Below are 14,939 nucleotides of genomic sequence, written 5' to 3' on the forward strand. Positions count from 1 at the left end.
CAACTTATCCCTTGCACTGTGCACTTTGTAATTGCTGGTCCATAATAAATAAACTTCCCTCCATCCTAGACTTCTTCCTCTTGTTCTCTTCATCCATCTATTTTTAATCATATAGACCTGATTTTCCTCATAGGGGAGCAGTGTAACAGGTTAAATGAGAAAATGTACCCTAGAAGTGGAGTAGATGGGCAGCGATGTTCATCTCTCTATCAAATCTAGAACCCATCAATTCTACTTCTGCTCTCTGGAGTCATCTTCTTCCACATTACTTCAAATACTTGAAAACAGCTACTATGTTCTCTATAAATCTTTCTTTTGGTGGATGAAAATATGTTTGGTTTCATCTATCAGTTTCCATCTACTGCACTATGGGGGTACATTCTCCTATACTCCCTGTTATACTGTTCTTAGATAGAGGTTGCAATACAGTATGCTCCCCTTGCCTCCTATAGAATTTTCTACTGCCATTAGTATTCAGCAACATTTTTTCCTTTGAAATTCATTAGTGCTTTTCACCCAGCATAAATCATAGTGGCTGTTGTCTACCAGTCCCCAGATATTCTCATTGTCAACTCAATTCATTTGTCAACCCAACTCTCAACTCCTTTCTCAAAGAGTTCAATTCTTGACTCACCAATTTTCTCTTTTCCCTCACTCTTGAACTTAGGGAAATTCAACATTTATATTGATAATGACTCAAAAAACCCTAATCTCCCATTTCTTCAATCTTCTCAAATTTTAAGATTTTCTCCCCCTCACTTCACCTTAGCCATTCACAGGACTAGTCACATCTTGTATTTGACAATTATCAACAGGTGCCTCAATTCTTTAACCAAAAATGCAGATCTACTCTCTATCTGACCATGATTTCATATCATGCCACCTTTATTAATGCTTTACTCTTCCTAAATCTATTTTTTTTACTTCATTGGCATCCTCAAATCTGCCCACCTCTTCCTTTTTTCTTAGGCATTTGACCCTGATCTGACAGCTTTTCTTCATTCTCCATCCCAATCAGTTGTACTCTACTCTTTCCTCTTCTCCTGAATTCATTACACTTTTCTACTGTTGCCATGTATTCCTTACCAAACCCCAACTCTGGATTAATCTCACAATCTGCTATACTCCTATGTTCATGATGTTGAAAGGATCTGGAGGAGGCTATGCAACCTAGCTAACCAAGTACATTACAGATCTATGTTCTCTAACCTCAATGGGGCTCTTAAGACAGCAAAGTAATCCCTTTACTCATCTCTAAACGATTCGCTGTTCCACTCCTTACAAAATCGATTCCAAATGTTTTTTTCTCTCTTCAGACCTCCCACACATTACCCTCCCTCCTCTGCCAGCTAAGGAGTTTGTTTCTTACTTCACTGAGAAAACAGAGAACATTAACTTTGAGATCTCTCTTTTCCACTTATGTTCATCTCAAAACCCCTTGATTTTGTCTTCCCTTGTCTTCCCCTTTCCTCCAGGTTCTGATAATGGACTGTCTCCTTGCCAAAATTAAGCCCTCTGTATAGGTCCCTGATCACATCCCTTCTTTTTTTTCTACAGTGTATTGCCACTTCAATTAGTCTTCCTCTAAACTTCCAACATCCTTTTCTACTAGTTCCTTACCTACTGCCTTCCAACATTTCTTCTCCTTTGCTATATTCTATTTTTCTTACCTTTCTCATCTAAGACTCTTAGAAAAAAGCTATTTACATTCATTGCCTCTACTTCCTCCCCTCTCTTTCATTCTTCAACCCATTTCAATCTATCTTTCAATCACATTACTCAACTAACCCTCCTTTCTTCAGAGTTAACTCCAATTTAGTTTTTCTCCTTCTTGCCTTTTCTGCTGCATTTGACATTGATTACCTTCCTTTTGGACATTGTATCTTGCTTCACTTTCATCATAGTCCTCTTCCTCCTCCTCCTTGTCCTTCTTCCCCTTCCTCTCCTCCCCCCTCCCCCTTTTTATTTGTCTTCTCCTTCATCTCTTCCTTCTTCCATAGCATCCCCCTATCCAGTACCTTCAAGGTTCTACTTTAAACCTTCTCTTTGTACTCAATACTCTCTCTTGGGGACCCCATTAGCAACTATGTGTTTAATTATCATTTCATGCAGATGACTCTCTGGATTATGTTTCCAGTCATATACTCTCCTGAGCTCCAGGCCCACATCACAAACTCCTTATCAGGAATCTCAAACTGTCATCTCTGAAACATCTTAAACTCAACATATCAGAAACCAAATTTATAATCTTCCCCTCCCAATGCACCCTTCTACCAAATGTCCTATTTCTCCCAAGAATGTCACCATTTTTCAAGTTTCCTGGGTTTGTAACTTTGGTATTATCCTTTCTCCTTACTCTCTCCCTACATATCTAATCAGCTGACAAAATTTGTCACATCTACCTCCACATTGTCTGTCACTTCTGACAGCTTCTTTCTACTCATGCTATCACTGCTTTAATTCATGCCCTCAACACACTTGCCTAGATTATTGCAATAACATCTTTTTTGGTGTGCTCACTGCAAGTCTTTCCCCAGTCCAGTTCATCCTCCACACATCTACCCTTGCCTATTCCCTACTCAGCAAGCTCCAGTCACTCTCTGTTGCCTCTAGATAAAATATAACTGCCTGTATTTGGCTTTTAAACACTTTTACAACCTGATCCCGACCTATCTTTCCAGCCTCATTTTTCTCTTTCCTGAACCTGTGTTCCAGCCAAACTGATTTTTGCTCTTGTGAACATGACATGCCATCTTCTATCTCCTTTCCTCTGTACTATCTGCCTAAAATCTGTTGCCCTCCTCACCTCAAAAAACAAAACAAAATAAAACAGAAACAAAAATAAAAACACTTTCTTCCTTCAAGAAGGAACTCAGATACCATCTTCTATATGAGACCTTTTATATTTCTAACTCCTGTGGATTTAGTTTTTCTTAATTTTTTCTTATTTATTATGTGTATATACACATATGTAGATGTATACATACATATGTGTATATATGCATATGTGTATACACACATACACATGCACACATATGTTTGTGTTGTCTTCTCCCAACTGAATGTTCTTTGAGAACAGGGATTTTTGCATTTTTAGTTTTTGAATATCCAGCATTTAACACAATGACTGGCACATAATAAGTAAAGTAAATGATTTTTTGACTAATGTATTATAATATCTTTAATGACAGGAAGTTTATACCAAGGTATGAAGCCTAAATCAAAATATAAAACTTGTTGGATGCCATGTTCCTTGGTGTACTCACTAAAGTAACTTCATCTTCCTTACATATATATAGAAAGGCTACATCAGATTCAATACAATGAACATTTAGTAAATAAAAGGCTGTGTAGAAGGTATCATGTTAATGCTGAGAATAAACAAATGGAAATACAGTTCCTGTACTCAAGGAATTTATGGTCAATTGCAACGAATACACATTTACAAAATGACTACATTAATGGGCAAATGAAGGTGGAAATAATATTCTCCACCAAAATGAGGCTTACAACTTTTTATACCTTAAAAAATACAAAGTTGGAATATACAGCATGTCCTTTCTTCACATACACTTATTTTACATGAGTTGGCATCACATTTATAGATTTTGACACACATTCTTTAATTCTTCATTATAAAGCCACACTTTTATGCTGGTAGATATAAGGTATAACTTTGATCAACTATTCATTTTTCTAAAGTCTAGGCTTGACCATAGCTCACAAGCATTTAGGTTTAAACAATAAGAATTTTTGGCTTTTTGAAATATGTTTATCTCTATGTCTTGGACAAATGGGTCAGCTTTTTGCGATATGTGGTATGGTGTGGTATTATGCTAAAGTATTCCATCTCCATTTGAGGGTTTCTGTAATCCTGGAATGAGTCAGATTCTTAGTATATCAAAATATTTATCAGAATTCATTACTCTCCTTCCTCTCAATGAAGACAAGACTTTAAGGCCCACTGGAAGTAAAAACAACTTTGAGGGTAGGAGGTGAGAACCATGTTTTGCATTCTGATGAAGATGCTTAGATCTTATAGGCTTACCTAGATCTTCTTCTGAAAATAGTTTTGGGGTATAACCTTTAATGAACAAGAATTTCTTTAGCTAAAATTCTCCTTTCCAATCTTCAGAAGTCCATTCTTTTTATTGGCATGTACATGTATATGCAAGGAGGATTTTGTTATCCTTTTTAGAGTTCAGTTTCTCAGGATCCACGGCCATGGCAATGTCTAGTTTCCAGGTGTTAGATAATAATTCCCAGAATAGCTCCAAGCATTCTAGATAGTAATTGCTAGGATCATGGTGATAGACAATCCTATTGAGGCTGTGCTGTGAGATATGGAGTGACATAATGTAATATTTACTACATTTGTGCAGAATGATGATATTGCTAAAGTTAACCTGTCAGCTTAATGTCAGCAAGATGTCTTCTTTGTCTGTTGCGCTCTAAAGCAAGCAGGCACTGGTCAGTGAGTGGGGAAACCCTGGGTAATGCATAGGGGGATGCATGTACCTGCCTCAACTGGCCACCATTGAGGCTTGAGGGGATTTAGTGGAGCGCATGAGCTGTGCCTGTCTCACTTGACCCCATCAAGACTTAGGGGTAGTTTCTCTCTCTTTTTGCCCACCCCTGTGAGAAGGGTTGTTTGGAAATGTTGTAGGAGTTATGTTCCCATTATTAGCAATCCTTTCTGAGAAGACTAGACTAGAATAAAACTGATTACTAACCCCTTGGAAGTTGTCCTTCCTGTCTGACCAGACCAAGAGTGAACCTGTTACAGGCTGGAGTCCAGTACCTCCCGTGTGTTATCTGTAAAACAACATGACAAATGTCTTTTTTTTTTAACTTCATAGCAATAGTTAGCAAGCTCTTCTCTCCTCCAGCCCCATTTTAATAGTCTTGATGCTCATCCAACCTCAAGAAGCCTCTTTGCCACATTGTAGAGGAATAAATAATAGATTTTCAAGCTGCCAGGTCACTCTCAAGGTCTATGCTTGCTTTCTGATGATTAATTATACTATTCTGCTGCAACATTTTTTTCAGATGATGTCATTAGTTTTGGGGTTTGACCACACTTTTCTTTGTCTTTTATTATAACTGATCCTTTTTCATCATGGGGTTTGACTTAAAAACCTATCCCTAAAATGTATGATTTTCCCACACCAACAGCTGTTGCAGTACTTTTAAAAGTCATTGAAATGTGTTCTTTAGGAATTCACCATGTTTCTTTGGATTAATATCATTTTTACAAACCACAGTATTAAAAACATAACAAAAGAGAACAATGAAATATGTGTATATGTGGAATCTAGCATACAACTGACAGATGACTGACTAGAAGTGGAGAAACTGTCCCACCATATGGTGCCATATGGTCAAAGTCAGATGTTCTGAATTACTCTAGTATTCATAGAAGCGCACGCGTGCATGCACACACACCCACACACCCACCCACCCACCCACACACACAATATGAACATTAACATCACAGAGCACAACCATATCAATATTACTTCTTGTCCCAAATAATTCCCACACACTATTTCATGATAAAAGATAGAAAATTATCAGATCCACAGGAGAGGTCAGAGTGGTCAGGAAGATTCAAGGAAAAAGCAATATTTATAATTGCAGAGATTAGGAAAAACACAGAATCATCTAATTCTGATTTTGAAGGCTTCACTGGGGAAGGCTTCATGGAGCAGGTGGCATTTGAGCTGGCTTTTGAAGCAGTCAACAGGATAGATGAAATGATAGGTCACAGGGGAGAGAATGTTCCAGAAAGAGGGAATATCATTCACAAGGGCATAAAATTAGGAGAGGTCAGAACAAGTTCAAGATAAAGTGAGTAATCCATCTTGGCTGGAACACAGAGTATAAAAAGAGAAATGTTAAAAAATAGGGAGGGAAAGGCAGAGTGAAGCCAGAGTGCAGAAGATGCCCAATTAAAGAGTTTGCATGACCAGAACTTTGCATCAGAAAGACAACTTTGTCAGTGACATAAAGGATGGATTGTGTGAATTAGTATCAATGGAAACATATTTGTAGTCAAATTTCCTATTTGAAATTCTCTCCATTCACTCCATATTATATAAAGTAAAACAAAATGATGCAGAGGGAAAACTGCATGACTTGGCAACAGCAGTGTTCTTAATGCATTTTTTCTTCTGTCACCAACTGCTGTGTGACCACAGGCTTTCTATCTTTGAGGCTTAGTTTCTACATTTGTAAAGTGTGAATCATAACAGCTATAGCAATCTATCTCACAGATTTCTCATGAAGATCAAAAGACTTAAATATATTTACAATTCTTTGAAAACTTCAAAGTTCTAAACAAATGCCAGATATCATCTCTTATTGTTTCCCTTCCAAAGTATGTCGAATATTTCATGGTGGCTCAGAGCTAATTTATTTTTTTTACTATTGCTACAATTACACAGGATAGACAAACACTGGGAAGAAAAAGTGAAGAAAAAGAATAAAAATCCAGATTTTTTTTCTTCTCAGAGAAAAACAAATCCCATTATTATCCTTTTGGTGTGTACCAGTTCTCTCCATCCAGGACTGCTGTTCTTTTTGGGTTCTACTCTTCTCCCCTGCCTACTAAAACCTAGAGGCCAATTTTGATACTTTAAGTTGTTGTACCCATTAGGTTCACTGTTGTTGTTGAGTCATTTCAGTTGGGTCTGACTTCATGATCTCATTTGAGGTTTTCTTGGCAAAAATATTAGAGTGGTTTGCCATTTCCTTCTCCAGCTCATTTTATAGATGAGGAAACTGAAGCAAACAGGGTTAAGTGACTTACCCAGGGTCACATAGCTAGTAAGTGTCTGAGGCCATGTTTGAGCTCAGGAAGATGAGTCTTCTTATACATAAAAACTCAGGCTTGCTAACTCCAGATCCAAGGTTGTATCCATTATACCACTTATCTGCCTTTGGCCAACACCAAATGAAAGCAAACAAAAGAAATAGATGGTACAATGGAAAGAACTCTGAATGTATAGTCAAGGGACCTGGCTTCAAATCCTGTCTCTAAAACTTCCTATCCTTCCTAAGTGGACAGGCCACTTAACCTATGTGGTCCATAGTTTCATCATCTCTCTAATGAGGGGTTGAATTGGACTGCCTCTAATACCTCTTTCAGTTCTATCTTGACCTAAAAATGTGAATGTAAAAGTGTTGCTTCAGAACCCAAAAAGGGAAAAGAAAGGAGTAATATGTAGATTATGCCTAAATAAAATTTAAAACAAAAGACAACTAAACAACTGAATTTCTTTTCTTTGACATATCAATATTTTCCTCATTATTTTTGTATTCTAAAGTTCATATTTTTAAACTATTAATTTCTTGATCAGTCTGTACAAATGGAATATTCCCAAAACCCAAGCAAAAAAAATGCCAAAGGAATAAAAAACCGACCATAGAATGGCATGTCTGCTAAACCACACTTCCCATCAAGTTAGCTGGAAAACGCTTGTCTAGAGGTTAGAATTACCTCACTAGTACAAGAAGAAGAATCTCAGTGAGAGGTTTGAACATGGCTTTTTCCTCTGGGGAAAAAGACTATTATGTGAAGGGGTGGAGCGGGGAGAGATGTGGTGGGAATGTAAATGTTTGGGCCATTTTCCCAGGGAACCTCAGTCTGTCAGTGTAGATCCACCACATTCCAAATTCTAACAAGTCATTACAGAGCCTTCTTATCTTTTTATTAACATTCTCTGAAATTGTACATGCCTAAGACTTTGAGTCACTCCTTAAGCCTTATGTTGGTATAAGAAGGATTCTACTATGACACCAATAAAACAAAATGGACCAAGCTATCCAAGCTGTGTTACTTTAAAGGATATCATATAAGTAGAAATTTTTTTCATATAAGATTTTTATTTTGAGAGTGATGACATTCATTGAATCAATCTTTAGGACTTTTTTTAAATGATGCTTTTACTAAAAATAAAAGAAAACTTTTGTAGACTAGGTCTCAAATTCAGGCTGGAATATTTAGGGCACTCCCATTCTGATGTGAACAGTAGCTCTGGCCTGGGCAAAATCTGGCCCAGTTTGCCCTCCTTAGGAAATCTGGTGGCCAACTTGCTGTTGGGGGATAACAATATTAATGTGACACTTAATGGTGATACCCTAACAATCTAATCCACTTAATCTCATAACTGTGGAGCATAAGAAATTTGCCAATCTCAGTCTCCCTAGTAGCTGGGATTATAGACAAGTGATAACATGCTTGCTTAAAAAGGAAACTTAACAAGTAACTTTGTTTAAGCACTTATTAACAGGAACTTTCATTTAGGTCATCTTTTTGCTTTTCTCTTCTGGAGATTTTGACTAGGTAGTTATTAAATAATTAAGAAAAACTTTAGAAAAGGTCCATGTTTCTATGCTAATTTTCTGTTCACAATTTATTATTAGAATGATTTATTATCATTCTACCTTGTTCAATGTTGAGTCTGGGATTCTGCAAGTATTTTCTTCTATCTTTCTAAACATAGTCCTAGTTCAAAGCATGCATATAAACAACATGATATTTTGGCTATTGTTAAAAATACTTCTCTACCCCTTTGTGGATACATCCATATTAAAAAGTCTTAGGACAGCTGACCTCTGGCTCACACCTCAGCTAATTTCATGTGAAAGTGGGTTGGTTGCCCAGTCCACCTGGCCTCCTGAACCTGGGCTTAGATCACACAAGTTCCCTGACTATATATAATAAAACAAGACTAAACATGGGCTAATCTAAGTTTAGAGCTTTAACAATCACTTGATCTCACATTGTTTCTTCTCAATAGGAAATGAAAACCACAAGAAGAGCTCTTATAAAGGCCCTGGAGTTGAAAAGGGCAAATTCCTATAGTATTTGTGCCATATTTAGGGGATTAAACAACCAACTCAAATACTTAGCATTGATTTTCATTATGTAAATTATCTGGGGCTCTTGCTTTAGCTCTTCTCTGCTGTTCCCAAAAAGAGAGACACAGCATTTTAAGCAAGTTGGTCTTTAGAAATTTACTGGCATAACATATTGAAGATATCTCTTTAAATAAAGTGCACAAATCAAATTTACTTGTGATTTTTCAATTTACTACAGGCAGCTATTAAGTTGCTTCCAAATTGTACCTTTTGCACTGTCATTCCATCTATATGTTTGTCACCCAGTTCATATCTTTTTCATAGTCATCGACCAAATTCCAAATCATTCCTTACTAAAGTAGTACCTTACCTGTCTGCTGGTCTTTCTCTCTATTCGAACTGTGCCCTCAAAATCAATGCCTTTTGTGTACAAGTTAATGTTCTCTACAGACCCTACTAGCTCTAAGTTCATCAACCTCCTCAACAACCATAACCTACATCTTCACTCTACCTTAGTCAAACATAGGGATGGCAATAATCTTTATCTCAAACAGTACTCATAACCTGTAAAATCCAGACTGCTGAGATGCAATTATTTTTCTGTGCAGATGACTCCCAAATCTATATAACCCCCTGTAATTTCTCTCATAAATTTAGGCCTTATATCTCCACCTAACTGCTGAATGACCTCACCTAGATGGAAAAAAAGTGAAATTTATTTTTATTCTATCCAAAACTTTCCCCTTCTCCTAACTTACCTCAGGACAACTGCCTTTCCAATTCTCCCTTTGACTCATTCTTCTAAACCCCATTTATTATCTTCACTGTGATCTCCAGCTCATCACCATGACCACCACGCCCCTAACTACCCTTGTTCCCTTCACAGTGTGGTAGTGTGTGAACAATTCAGCTATATGCTGTCTTATAACATTTTACCTCTTGGCTGCATGTCGTACTAGCTAAGATGCTTTATGAAACTGCAGCTCTGGAGCCAGGAAAGAAGAGAAAATTATTCCTACTATCCATCTGTTCTACTCTTTCTCTACAACTACTGAATACTACTGGAGGAAGGGTCAGAACACAGCTGACTGGGTTTACTATAAATTTATGCTATCTTACTGCAGCTGGGCCCTTACTCTTGCAGGACAATCATTTTCATCTTTATCAATTCACTATCATTCTCCCCCATAATAACTATTCCAATTTTTAACTTCTCAAGACACTTATCCCAGCCCCATTCTTTGCCCTTTTGGTATGTGCTACAAAGGTCATCCAACATGTTCTACATCCTGCCCAAGAGCAATACTTTAAAAACCCTCTATATCATTTTGCTCCCTTTTGCTCCTCCTTTCCTCAAATCTCTAAGGACTAGGTAAGTGGAATATACAGAAGGGTTGGTCTTATTAAGGAAAAGCTAAGGTGACCCTTCTCCCTGCTGAATTACTCCCTTGATTCTATTCTATTCTCATCTACTTATACCCTTGATTTCTTCTCTTTTGCCCTTTTTGTATCCCTCCCTTCAATCTCCAATTTCTCCTCAAACATTTACTTTTTCCCTGCTTCCTACAAAAAATATTCTGGTCTCTTCTATCCTTAAAAAATGTTTCACCTGTTCATTCTGGCAAACTAATTCCATATATCACTACTTCCTTCCTTTACATCTAACCTCTTAGAAAAAGTAATTTACGCTTGATGCCCAACTCCCACTGACTTCTTAACACCTTGGGCTTAGACATCATTTCTATGAAGATAATTCCCATAAGAATATAATCAGGTCTGGTCTCTCTTCTGAGCTTCAGTCTCGCATCACAGGTACTTATTAGAAATTTAAAATTGCATGTTCTGTAAGCATAGTAAACTAACCGTAACAAAGACTGAGCTCTTTTCCCCAAAATCCACTCTTTATTTGTATTTCCCTAATACTGTTTGAAAGAATGCCAACCTTCAAGTCATCCAGATTTGCAGTCTTCCTGTCATCTTGTGTGTCTCCACCCCACATATCCAAGCACTTTCCATGTTTTACTCTTTCTATACCACATCTCTCACAATCTCCCCTTTCCCTCTATTCATTTAACCACTATCCTAGTTCAGTATTTCATTAACTCTTGTATAAACTATTGTAATAGCTATCAATTGGTCTCCCCATCTAATGTCTCCCTGCTCTCAAAACCATTTTCTATACAGTTGACTGCTATTTTCCTAAAGTATGTCTGACTATGTTATTCTCCTACTAAACAAACTCCACTGGTTTTCTCTAAATTCCTTAGGTAGAGAGAGGGAGGGAAAGTAAAGGTTCTTCAGATTGAATAATCAACTTCTTTTATCATGAGAATTCATTTTCATAGTCTGTGACAGCTTTCAACTAAAAAGGCCACAGTGATTCATTACACCAGAGTCTATTTCTGTGGATACGAGGACTTCTTTTTCTTTTAGTATTTAAAAATGTTCCAGACATTGCTAAATACAATCTTGGCAGGGCAAAGTGAATTAACTCATCTATTTATCATATTAAAAATTAGCCCTCTTCTTTCCTATTCCTGCATGTTCCCTTCCTCACCTTCTTTTCTCTTCCTTTCTCTTCTCTTTTTTCTTGCTCTTCTTCCTGCATTTCCCCCTTCACTGATTTTTTGGCACTGTATATGGTAAGTTAGACAAAGTCCTTCCTCCCTAGAAGCCTATAAACTAAGACAATACTGAAATGAATAGAATTATTATAGACATTTTAAGTCAAATAATAAGTATTTACATTAGTGCTAAGAAAAAAACTCATGCCTTCCAGGTACACGTTCAAGCATGAGTAATTTGTGGGATTTGAAAGTCAGGGTGACTTACCATTACTTTCCCAGTTAATTATCAAAACCTTCCTGAAGTAGCAAGAACTTTTATAACATAGGGAAGAGAAGAGTTTGGCAAACTGGGAAAAGATAAACACTTTTGAGGCAACATGTTCAATTTAAGAAAAGTCAGACAGATTGGATTTGGATGACTAGATGAAGATATACTTTTGCCTGGATAAAACTATAAGCTTTTAAGATTAAGATTTCAAAAGATGCTCAGAAAAATAGGCAATCTATGAGTTCATGCTGCTCTGCTTAGAATAGGACTTTGAAGCAGTGTCAATAATTTTTGAAAAAAAAACTACTAAAAGATAATAATCTATTAAATTCTTCAGTACTCTCAATCACTCATCTGGACACATTTCCCATAATTTCCTTCTTACTTCACAAGCACAGCAAAAGTTCATCCCAATGATCTTGGGACCTGATGTAAGGAAAAATTGTGATGTTTGGAAGTTATTGCTGAGACATTACTTGTTTTAACTAATAATTTTCAAAGGCTAACATTTTCCAGGAATTGTGTAGATCACATAGAAGGAACTTACTTCTTAATAAATTAATTAACCAATTGACTGTTTTCAATTAAGCCTGTGTAACAAGGTGAATGAATGAATCATGAGATCACTCTATCTTTGTTTAAGCTGGTCACTTTTCATGAAATGTTTACGGTTTAAATGAACTCCAACTAATTATGTGGAAAATAATGAAAACAACTAATGATAAAAATAATAACTAATGTATATCACTTCAAGGTTTGCAAAAAATACTTTACATGTCTTATTTCAGATGATATACTATGAGTCAGCAATGTGTTGTGGAAAGATCAGATTCAGAATCGGAAAGACCTAGGTTTGTATCCTGACTCTGCTACTAACGTACAGAGTTTGAGGCTCCAGATTTAAATTCTGCCTTCATTACCTAATACCTGTGTGATTATGGGCAAGTCACTTACACCCCACTTCTGCCCTGGTAGACCTCAGTTTCTTCATTAACTAATGATATGGTTTGAATGACTGGCCTCTGAGATTCCTTCAGCTCCTAGATCTATGATACTAACTAAATTATTACTACCTAGAGACTGGGAGGTTGACCAAGATGAACTCTGAGATCATGTCCCGTTGTAGTTCTATGATCATTTTTAGGAGCCTTGCATGGTGCTTCTTCTTCCCTCAAGGCATCTGCACCATGCCCTTCTACCTATACTCACCAGAGAACTTTGACTTCTACTCTACCAAGAAAATAGGAACTATCCAGTGTCAGCTCCCTCTGTCTTCCTGTTCTATACCTCATAACCCCTCTGCATCATCTTTCATTCTCTCTCCCCCTTTGCTCAAGTTGTTTCCCTGTCACCTCTGTCCAGGTTAGCCATTAGCAGCACTAAGATATAGTTCTAGATCCTTTCCACACATCATCTTCATGTTTCACAGTTGCCTCATTCTTTGAGTTTCATCTAACCAATCAGGTATGCATAACCAATTTAAAAATCAATAGGGCACTGGTTGGAGAATGAAATGACAAAGCACTTCAGGATTTTTGTCAACAAAACCCCAAATGGGGTCACAAAGAGTCAGACACAACTGAAACAACTGAACAAAAACAAAAGGACACTGGTGCTCCCTTGGATTTTCTATCTGGATTCTGACTTTAACTTTAGTCCTTATGTCTCTTTTCTCTGTGTATCAATTTTTATTTTAAATGATTTGTTTTAGACTCTTTTGCCTTACCATTCTGTATTCTAAATCTTGTTTGGAAATAGGGAGGGCTAAACCTACCCATAGGCTTTTCTGTTTTTGATTAATAAGGGGTTTTGTCAACAACAAGTGTCTTGGACTAAAACCACAGAGAATATAATTATGCTCTTATTCTTGCAAGGTTCCCCGTTTATCATCATCCTAGTTTTTTTACCCTTGATTAATAATTGACATGCCTTCTTAGAAATTAATACTCTGTGTCACTTGTGTACTTTCTGCCACCCAAAATTGAGAGCATGAATTGTTCCTACACTCTTATAAGATGCCTTGTTAATCATATTAAAATAGAATATTTACAGGACTGTTGAAGTCATGTTATCCAAACTCCTCACTTCACTCATGAAGAGATTGAATTCCAAAGAGGGTTTGGAATTGTAATACACAAGTCAGCATCTCCCCATCCAATTTCCAATTCTGCTATAATAGAGGCAACGTCTTATGTTAAATTATTTAAAGGCTCACCTGGTCCCAACGGCTATACAGGCTTGTGTAAGTACATGAAATCATGAGGATAAAACAGGACAGCACATTCTGAAGCATCTGATGAGTAAGTGAACATTGATGATTTCAGGTCACTGAAGCAAGAGCACATTGGAACAACTCTTTTGACTTTCTATTAGATTGCTAGGAGTTTTGCCAATATTCTGGTAAGCTAGCCACCTTCTTAAAGCTGACCACTTTCTCTTTACCAGAAATTTGAGATATATATATATTTGGGGGGGGGGGAAGGCAATGTGAAATTCCCTAAGGACTTTAACATTGCTGGAGTCACAATGGCTGCCAGGCTAGGGACTCAATAATAACAATAATCATGAAAACCGGCATTTTCATAGCACTTTACAATTCACACAGAAATTCCTCATATACATCCAGGATGTAGGTAGTAGCAATATTATTATCACCACATATAGACAGGAGACTGAGACTGAGGTTATAAATGGCTCTGTTATGGAACATATGACTTACTGCATATTTCCCTCCATCCCATAATGTACTGTCCTTTTTGGGTAATACTAGATTGCTTAAAATAACAACAAAACATAAATAACTCATGTTCTTGGCTGATTAACAAGGAAGTTTCCTCTGGGAATGAAATTATATAGAACTACTGACACAAGAGTAGTCTTATTTCTAAAGGTTTGAATTACTTATTCAATGGATATACAGAATTTGAGTTCCTGGAGGGCAATGATGGCCTCATTTCTATATTTGTGTACTATTACCTGGCACAAAATAAGTACTAAATAAATGCTTGCGTGCTTGCTTGCTTGATAAGAATACACAAAAAATAAACTATAATATAGTAGAAAAAGCACAGAATTTAAATATGAGGGAAAAAAGTTAGAATTCTTGCTCCAGCACTTCCAGATTTTACGGATATAGGAAAATATTTAACCTCTCTAGGCCTCAGTTTACTAATTTACAAAATGGAGATATTAATACTTACTTTTCTAACTTTATAGGGTTGATATGAGGGGGGAAAGCT

At 36.8% G+C, this 14,939-nt stretch overlaps 1 protein-coding gene across 4 annotated transcripts in view; it reads right to left on the minus strand.

The window, feature by feature from the left end:
* The window catches only part of TFPI (tissue factor pathway inhibitor), a 124,505-nt gene that overhangs the window by 77,124 nt on the left and 32,442 nt on the right, over positions 1–14,939 (minus strand). The window contains exon 1 of one of the 4 annotated variants that reach the window (XM_036745409.1): positions 4,734–4,800. The exons of the other annotated variants lie outside the window; for them this stretch is intronic. The gene's annotated coding sequence lies outside the window, so the exon portion shown is untranslated. Of the gene's footprint in view, positions 1–4,733; positions 4,801–14,939 lie in introns of those variants that run through there. 4 annotated transcript variants of the gene reach the window in all.

This window comes from Trichosurus vulpecula, chromosome 2, assembly GCF_011100635.1.
Source record: "Trichosurus vulpecula isolate mTriVul1 chromosome 2, mTriVul1.pri, whole genome shotgun sequence".
NCBI lineage: Eukaryota > Metazoa > Chordata > Mammalia > Diprotodontia > Phalangeridae > Trichosurus > Trichosurus vulpecula.